Here is a 9,162-nt window from a genome sequence, read left to right as displayed (position 1 = left end):
CTAATACTGTAATTCTTTGGCAAGTATTCCACCCTACATGGAAAATATTTCCATTTTTACAGTATTTTTTAATTACTAAGAAACTTTATACGTTTTCTCAGAATATTAATCTTGATCATTTGTTCTAAACTGCAAAGCTTATTGAAAACAGATGAAAATAACAATCGCTCCGTGTGGGCTAAGAGCCAACAAGCCTCAGTTGTTTCATATAACTGACAGGCAAATTTTCTATGTCATTCTTGCTTGGCACCAGGAATTTTCACAACACTGAGGCAGAAGATTGGAGGGTGCCTGCATGAGGCATGAGTCTGCAGATGTACGTGCAATCACAGATACCCACAGTCAGCAATAGCTGTGCAAGGTATTCCTGATTTGTGCAAGGTATTTCAGCTCCTTTGGCCCTGTTCACTCACCATAAGAAGGACTAACAGTCTCCGTTACACCTCAGGATGCCAAGCCCTGTAGAGGGTAACATTTAAGAGGTAACAGTCGCTGCCATGGCTGCAAACTTTGTTTTCTCAATGCTGATCTCGGGTATCTGAGGCCTGATCATCCTCTCCTTAGCAATCGCTATCCGATCATATGTCTGACAGCATTCCATGGGCAGTTCCAATTCTTTCCAGATCAGAGTTCTAGTTTTTCGTGGCATAAAGCAACCTGATACTCTGGCCTAGCTCCAGCATACACAAGCTGGAGCCAAGGGGAAGGCCTCAGCAATGGGACATTTTCTGTCAGCACCTGTCTCCAAGTGCTCTGTTACAGAAGTGGAAAAAGTCTACAGTCACTTCACCCAAACCAGTTTCTTAATCACATCTCCTCCTTAGCACCTGCTTCATCATGCACAGCATCTTTAAATGTGGCTTATTATTTTCCGCAGCATTCAGCTAACCCAGTCTGGGGGCCAGAGTTGACACCACTTGAAATTCTGAGACTGGGACAGAGGTGGGCAAAAGCGAGAAGTAACCATGAGTCTCATGGAAATCCGGTGCTCTGTGAGAGTGACCCAGGCTAAGGGTCTCACAAGCAAATCTTTTAAAAGGAAGATGAAAGCTTGCTACTGCAGTAATTCACCTTCGGGTTTTGCCTTTGAAAGGAGCAGGATTGCCCAACACTATGGGAAGGCAGCAGCTCCATAGTTATAGCATCCTGACATCATCAGGCTGGGATACTGCTGCATGGCTTTCATGTCTGGTGTTCTTCCCCTCTGGAGTGCCAAAAGGCATATAAAACTCCTGCTAAAATGTTCCCAAATCGGCTAATTGGAGTCTGGTTTTGTCTTTATTCTAAGCATCTAGAGATTTTCAGGAATGTCAAGAGACCAGTATCAGGCTGTTCTTGCTTATTCTTCTGGTGTAGTCTTCTGCTAGGTACCCCACTATCTCACTCTGCATTCCATTATGGAATTCTTCAGGGTTTTTTGAGCATTTACCAGGCCAGGGCTTGATAATGGATTTCCTGTCTGATAATGGTGGGTGATGAGCTCTTCAGAAATCCTTCATAAACTTTCCAGCGCATTCCTGTGCACCAAATGAAATTCCCAAGGTTCGGATAGTGGTCTCAGCTTGCTACGAGCTGTCCCTCTCTTTCCCAGCCTTTCAGAAATTGTACTGCAAACATTACATGGCTGCCCTTGGTAAATTTCTGACTCTGCCAATTGCTGGGTATAATCAGTGATGCAATGAACATTAACTGTGTTACCTGTGTGACACAGGCCAAAATGCCATAGCAGCCAAGGGCTAAAACTCTCCTGTTGAAGGAATAAAGCTGATTGCTCTCTCTTTGGGACAGTATCAACTTTGCACAGGTTTGCCACAGACTGAGCCTGTTTTAACACTCACGATCTCTTTCCCAAAAGGAAGCATAATGGAATCTTGGTGTAGAACAAGAAAGACTTCTACCACAGTGTAGTGGGTTTCTGTGGCTGGGTTTTTGTAGTGGGGTGGCTACAGGGGTGGCTTCTGTTAGAAGCTGCTAGAAGCCTCCCCGGTCCCATAGAGCCAACGCCAGCTGGCTCCAGGACGGACTTCCTGCCGCTGGCCAAGGCTGAGCCAATTAGGAGTAATAGTAACGCCTCTGTGATAACATATTTAAGAACAGAAGATTGTTGCACAGAAGAAATTCCAGCCAGGGAAGAGCAGAGTGAGAACATGGGAATAACAATGTAGACACCAAGATCAGTGCAGAAGGAGGGGGAGGAGGTGCTCCAGGCACCAGAGCTGTGATCCCTGTGGCCCGTGGTGAAGACCATGGTGAAGCAGGCTGTCCCACTGCAGCCCATGGAGGACCATTGGGGTGCAGAGACTCACCTGCAGCCCATGGAGGAGGCCATGCTGGAGCAGGTGGATGCAATGAAGCAGGCTGTGACCCCCGTGGGAGGCCCAGGATGGAGCGGGATCCTGCCAGAGACCTGCGGCCCATGGAGAGGGAAACCCACACCGCAGCAGGTTTTTTCCGGGTAGGACTTGTGGCCCCTGTGGGGGACCCATGTCAGTACAGCTCATCCATGAAGGACTGCACCCCATGGAGGAGTGACCCACAGGACAGCAATCTGGAAAGAACTGCTGCCCAAGGGATGGACTCATGCTGGAGAGGTCCATCAAGGACTCTCTCCCATGGCAGGGACCCCCAGAAACAGGGGAAGGACTCCCCTCTCTCTCGAGCAGCAGAAACAACTAACCGCAACCCCTATTCCCCGTCCCCCTGCACGGCTGGGAGGGAGGAGGGAGAACATGGAAGGAAGGAGGGGTAGGGTGGAAGGTGTTTTATTTCTCACTCTTACCTGTTAGTAATAAATGTAAGTACTATCCCCACTTTGAGTCTGTTTTACCCATGAAGGTAATCAGTAAGTGACCCCTCCCAGCTCTTATGTTTACTCATGAATCATTATCTGTTTTTTTGTTCTCTCTCTCCTTTGTCCAGTTGCAGAGAGAGAGTGATAGAGCAGCTGGGTGGGCACCTGATGTCCATTCAAGGTCAACCCACCAGACACAGATAGAACATAGACCTTGCACATTCACATTAAACGTAATAGAAAGGAATGATCTGAAGCTCCTAATCAAGGTAAATGTGCATATGCTATGCTGGTAATTTAAAAGGTAAAGGGAAATTCCAGTCTCAGCTATAATATTAGCATTAATGTGGAATTATTCTGTCAGTTCCTTCAGAGTTACTTGTTATTTACAGTTGTGTCTCTAAAATCAGATTGCAGGCCTTGGTCTTGATTTTGAAGATTGCACATACCAAATACTGCATTTTGTTCTCTCTCACAGGGCAATAAATGAGTAACAAAGTCATCTGTATCTAGGCTTACATGAACATTCACAAAAAGAGGCAGAGAAAAACATTTCTGTTTTGCTTCATCAAAAACCTTTTATCCCATTATTCATTATCAGAGCAATGAACATGGTGATGTGTAGAGTGGCAGTGTGCTTACCGATTACCTTGCTTCAACTCCTTTTATGTAGAACCAAATTCCTAACCCATTTCTTAGATACATGTACTTCTTACTGTGAGCAGAGTACATCACTAAGTTCTTCGAGAAAGCTAAGGAATTTTTTCCTTTCTTTACAGACAGGATGGAAACAGAGGCATTTTCTGAGGCACTCTGTGCACAGCACCGGTGAATAAACTGCTGGATGAGAACTCAGCTTTGTACAGTTCCCACTCAGTTTTCTAGCATCAGGCCTGAGCTTTGCCTCTCTGCTGTTTCAGCATTTGTCCTGAGGAGGATGCAGGCATGTCTCTCACTGCCCTAAGATACGTCCTTAGCAAAGAAATATTTAAGACTTCTCCGATGGAATTAAACTAACAAAACTTTGTCATCCTTCACCCTAAAAGAAGAGAAAATACAGGGACCTTTTGTATGCTTCTGGTTTTAAACTTTCCCATGAACACCAACATCAAATCTTTCCAGAGCCCTCCTACTCCCATCCCTCATAATGCATTTAGAAAGGTGGCATTTTCTTCCATACTTTGCACAATTGTGGAACTGGCAGTTCCTTTGCCTGTGTCCTCTACTGCTTGGTACAGCTTGGAAGCTTTGCTCAAAATTAGCTGTGCAGGTAATACCTAGAAGAGTTAAGATGCTGAGCAGAATAGCAGGCATTTGACAACTGTTATCCTGAAATCAGTGGAATATACAGTGCCTTGTTTCCAACCCTGCTACGGTACTCCAAATGAGCTTCTTAGAGCGTAGACCAGTACTGGGCTGCCCATGCCAAGAGTGGGCAGTCTCTGTGGTGGGCAGCAGTATATGCCTCCTCCTATGTGGCAGCTTGCTCTCCTGTTACCAGCAAACCACAAGCTATGCGAATGTGATTAACCAATAGTACTTGGTACCAGCAGTCAGGGCCTGAAGCTCACCTTTTCTTAGAGTATATGCAGAGTAAACTAGGCTCCCCTTTGAAATAACTGAGGCTGTTTTCACAGGTTCGCTAGGATTTAGAAAGCTCTCAGGCAGTTAAAGAGTCTGGCTTGCACAACTAAGAAACATGGAACTTTGCTCTGAAGGTTTTTAGCAGTCAACAGAAATAGCACTTGGTAAAGGTCAGCAACTCATCTTTCTAGACCTAATAACAATAACGGGGCCTGCAAGGTTGTTCTGTGATGACGCCCACAGTGATTTATGACCTGCAGGGACTGTGTTACAGCAGGAGCAAAAAAAACTGGTAATACTAGTTGCAGCTTGGAGGAGTTAATAACACCTGCAGCTGATGGTAGGGAAGGCTACTCTGCCCTTGTTACCAAATCTTTCTGTGTGGCTTTAAGCAGGTTCCTTCTCTCATAGAGAATTGAGATCCAGGGAAGCCAGGGAGTTTGGCAAGAAGGCTGTGAAAAGACCAGGAAGCTCAGCTTCACTTTCAATCACTACTTGCAGGTGCACTTTTATAGCCTGCAGCCTGTTCCTTTTCACATGTATTTTGTTGGTTGGGAAGAAGATGACAAAACTGACAGTTTGTGAACTGAATAACATGGCTGGGGGAAAGGCAGGGCAGAGTTGCATGCTGGAAGGACTGCTTTCTAATTTTGTGCCACAGATGGACAGATGGGAAACTACTCCTGAGAGCTGAATGCAATGTAAAGTTGTTAACTTGCATCTTTCCCTAGTAAATAGGACACTGTAGCATCAGGAGTGAAAACTCATCTGAAGAATTACCTCTTATCAATCAAATTACAAAAGTGTGAAGGGAAAAGATAGCACCCCCTCCAACTAACCCTCCTCTTGCCAGGTAGACCATTAATGGGACTAAGAGGCTGAAATATCAAGTGAGTAAATTCATCCTCTGCACTTAATCAGCACAGATGCAAAACTGACATACATAGAAATGGAACTAAAGGAAGAACAGCAGCATTGACAGCCATGATGATAAAAGGATAAACTTGCCAGCTGTCACCAGCTGTCTTCCTACAACCCAAGTAACTGTCATTGAATCCTCTCTGGAAATGGGACATGCTCCACAGATAGCCTTGTCAGTCATGCTGTGTTTCTAAGGGCAAGCTCAGCCTTTGACTATGTCATAATTCTCTTAAGAAAGAAAATAATTGGCTCCAAATGAAGGCTATACACAGTCAAGAAGCCCTGACTTCTCTTCAGAGTAGAGACTGGCTAAGTAAATGTGCAATGCAGAAAAGCCTCCGTGGGAAGGATCCTTTGGCCGCGTAGCAATGTTACACAGGCATATTTTGCATCAGGAATCTGGCAGCCAAGACAGTGGTGACCACAGGAAACTCTGAGCCAGCCCAGGCATACTTCCTTTGCATCAAAGATGGATTCACATCCCCAGCTATCGGAAAGATAAATGGAGGACTACCACCCAGAGAGGGGATGAGAGCTGGGTCCAATTTTATGATTAGGAGGGAAGGATTTTCAAATTAGCATAGGGGAAAGGGTCTGCCCTAACAGGCCCTCAGCTCACACAGAAGCAGCGGCTTACTTTTCATCACTGAAGTAGGGTGTGCAGGGCAGAGCCATTCAGGTCTGTGTCATGTCCTTTGTCTAGTCTGTGTTTCGTGTCTTACAATTCACAATCACAATGTCTTTGCTTTCTGCCCTCAAAGGTCTTATCAGAGATGTCAAGGCATCATTCCTACGATCTTGAACCTCTGCACTGCAAGAGGTGCCCATACCATCCTTTCTTTGACTCACTAGCTTGGATATGCATCAGAATCACATCTGAGAAGTATCAAGTCAGATGTCTTTTACAGCCTCCTTACAGGTTGTATCGGTAGCCGTGCTGTGCAGTCATCCCTTGAAACTGACCAGGACTTCTGAGAATCTAAGATCATCTTGAACACAGCATTCTCTCACATTCATCTTAGCAATTTTGTAAGCAGTTCTTGTCACAGGACATTCTGTTAGAGTGTTTTTTCAGGCTCCTTAGAGCCTCCTCTGTTCGGTCTTGCTGTATCCTCAATCTTCTCACATGGCAGCACACCCATTTTGGTGGTCATTCCTTCCTCAGAGAGTTCTTTCTCCTCATCAGGCTGCAGCATTTGCCCAGTAATGTGTCGTCTGAGTTTTTGTTCAGCCTGGAACTGCCCTGCCCTGCAGTGTAGACTTGGGGGTTGGTGGAGTAGAAAGAAGACTTTACAGTTAACCTGTTGATAGGCTTAGCTACCCACAGCAGCAGTTCTCTGGTCCTTCCAGAGGCAACCCCTATCGCCAGCGTGTGTGCAGTTACGAGCGCAGGCTTTTCCGGGTTGATGAGAGAGGTACGGCAGGGCCTTAAAGTTAGGTCGATGTTTGTGCAGGTTTTCTTTGGACCTCAGATGGTTTGTTTAAAGAGAAGTGACAATTGCACAGGTCCCCCTGTCTATATGGCTGACTTTGCTAACTCGTTTCTTTGCAACATCAGAGGGTCTGGATGTAGAGATAAACAAAAGAGGTTGTAGAAGCACAGTCAGAAGGTGGGTTGTCATGTGAAGTCAGAGCCAAGACATGACTTTTGACCCTAGGTTTACTAAATCATTTGAATGGTTTGGTGGTTTGGTTTTTTTTTTGAAGAAGGTTAGCCCTGGGCCCAGCAGATGATAGGCACCAGAGGGAAGGTGAGTCCGGTGAGCATGATGAGCACTGACTGCAGGACAAAACTAGATGCTCTTTTGCAGGTGGTGTACTGCGGTGAATCCGCGTACATACTTTGTTTTTTGTTTTACAGGTAGTACACTAACTTCTAACGCGCAGTCCAACGTGACAGGGACTCTGCCCATAAGAGGTCATGCAAAAGGGGTGCCTGATAGAAACTACCATGGGAACACCATACTTTTGGGCAGCATCTCAGTACTTGCCTTTGCCTCTGGGCTTTTTCTGCAGGTGGTGTACACAGCCTCAGGGGGCCAAAGCCAACTCATGATGAGGCGACTGACACGGTTTGGTCATCTAAAGCTGTCCTTGCAAGTAATCTCCGAGTATTACAAGGATCAGCAGTGAAGCATTGAGATTTTTGTGGTTGCATGTGCCATCAGACTAACCTTTTGGAGCAGATGAGCATTTGAGGTGAATCAGGGAGGTAGCAGGAGGAGCAGGGATTCACTGAAGGTTTAGAAATGCCTTCTAATTTTGTCTCTCACTCGCTTAGGTATCCCGGAAGATGACAGACACAAGGCTTGACTCCAATCAGAGCCAGTGACCCGAGGAACTCCCTTGGTGACAAAACAGCACTGCTACCTAGTGAGAAAAAAGGAATTGCGGGAAAAATTACATTGAACACTGACACCTACCGAAAAAAGCAGAGAAGTGCAACATAAAAAGAACTCAGCTGCGCCACCTACAGAACGAAAATCGAAATTGCAATGCAAAAAAGTAATTCAATGCTGCCACCTCTTGAACGGAAAAGAATTGCAGCAAAAAAAATATTTTAGGGTTAGGGTTAGGGTTTAGGATTAGTTTTAGGGTTAGGGCTAGGGTTAGGGTTAGTTAGGGTTAAGGTTAGGGTTAATTAGGGTTAGTGTTATCTGTATCTGATGTGTTGGATTGTGTTTGTTTCAACTCTTCCTATTATCCTGTGACTGGTGAGGAGTTGTTTCCTTGAGTGCCCTGCCTGTCAGCAAAACATCAGGTCTGTGCAGCAGCTGGAGACTGGGCAGGTTTGGGGGCTGTGGTGTCCCAGCTCCATTTGCTATCCCTGCTGAAGGGTGTTGGCTGCGCAGAGCCAGTAGCGTCCAGCTGGAGTGAGGTCTACCCCCTGGGAGGGAGAGGAAAAAAGAGAGACCAGGTCTACTGGCTTGGCTCAGGCACAAGGTATACCCGCCGGGCACGGGAAATAGGTCTACCCTTTGAGCAAAGACACCAGGTTTTCCCGCTGGAAACAGAGACTAGGTCTTCCTTCCTGATGCGGTCACCGGGTCTTCCCGCAAGGCACGGACAACAGGTCTCATTTATAGAAAGAGAGACCGGGTCTACCCGCTGGGAACGGACGCCAGGTCTACCCGCTGGACTGGGACACCAGGTCTACCGGCCCCTGGGGGAACGGGGGGCGGGGCCGCGCGAAGGGGCCGGGCCGGGCTGGGCGGGCAGAGCGGGCGGGGCCATCCCAGTGCAGGCTGTCCTGCAGCCCCTCCGGCGATGTCCCTGCAGCAGCGCAAGGGGTGCGGAGAGCGCAGCAAGGTGCAGCGAGCTAGGGCGGGGCTGTGACCCGGGACAGTGTGCATAATCCCCCAAAACCCGCACCCAAATCGAGCCCAAAAGAACCCCAAAACCCAGAGCCAAACGCCGAGGGATGGCGCTGGCCCCGCCCCCCGGCTCGCGCTGGCCCCGGCCCCTGGCCGTCCGGCCCCGCCCTGCCCGTCTCCAAGAACGCCGCTGTCCCCGCAGGTTCCGCCGCCGCTCCCCCTTCCCCTTGTCCCGGGAGAGCTCCCGGACGGGACGTGACCGCGGAGCTCCCGCCGCCTTTCCCCGGCCCCAGCAGCGCCCGCCGGGGCTGCGGCGGCGGCGGGAGCCGCGCGGAGGGGCCGGGCCGGGGCCTCGAGTGCTGGTTGGGCAGCGCTGCCGGGCCCGCGCAGCTGTGGCGGTTTGAGCGTGAGGGCTGAGCGGGAGGGCTGAGGGTGGGGTCGCGGCTTTTTGAGCGTGAGGGCTGGGCTGGGGCCCCTGGGCTGGGCTGGGGAGGGAGAGCGCCGTGTGCTTTGTGCTGGTGGGGGGAGAGCGCCGTGTCCTCTGTGCTGGGC

This window comes from Empidonax traillii, unplaced genomic scaffold (genome assembly GCF_003031625.1).
Source record: "Empidonax traillii isolate 1590-97213 ecotype Southwest subspecies unplaced genomic scaffold, ASM303162v1 scaffold135:size1941959, whole genome shotgun sequence".
NCBI lineage: Eukaryota > Metazoa > Chordata > Aves > Passeriformes > Tyrannidae > Empidonax > Empidonax traillii.
This window is presented reverse-complemented; position numbering follows the sequence as displayed.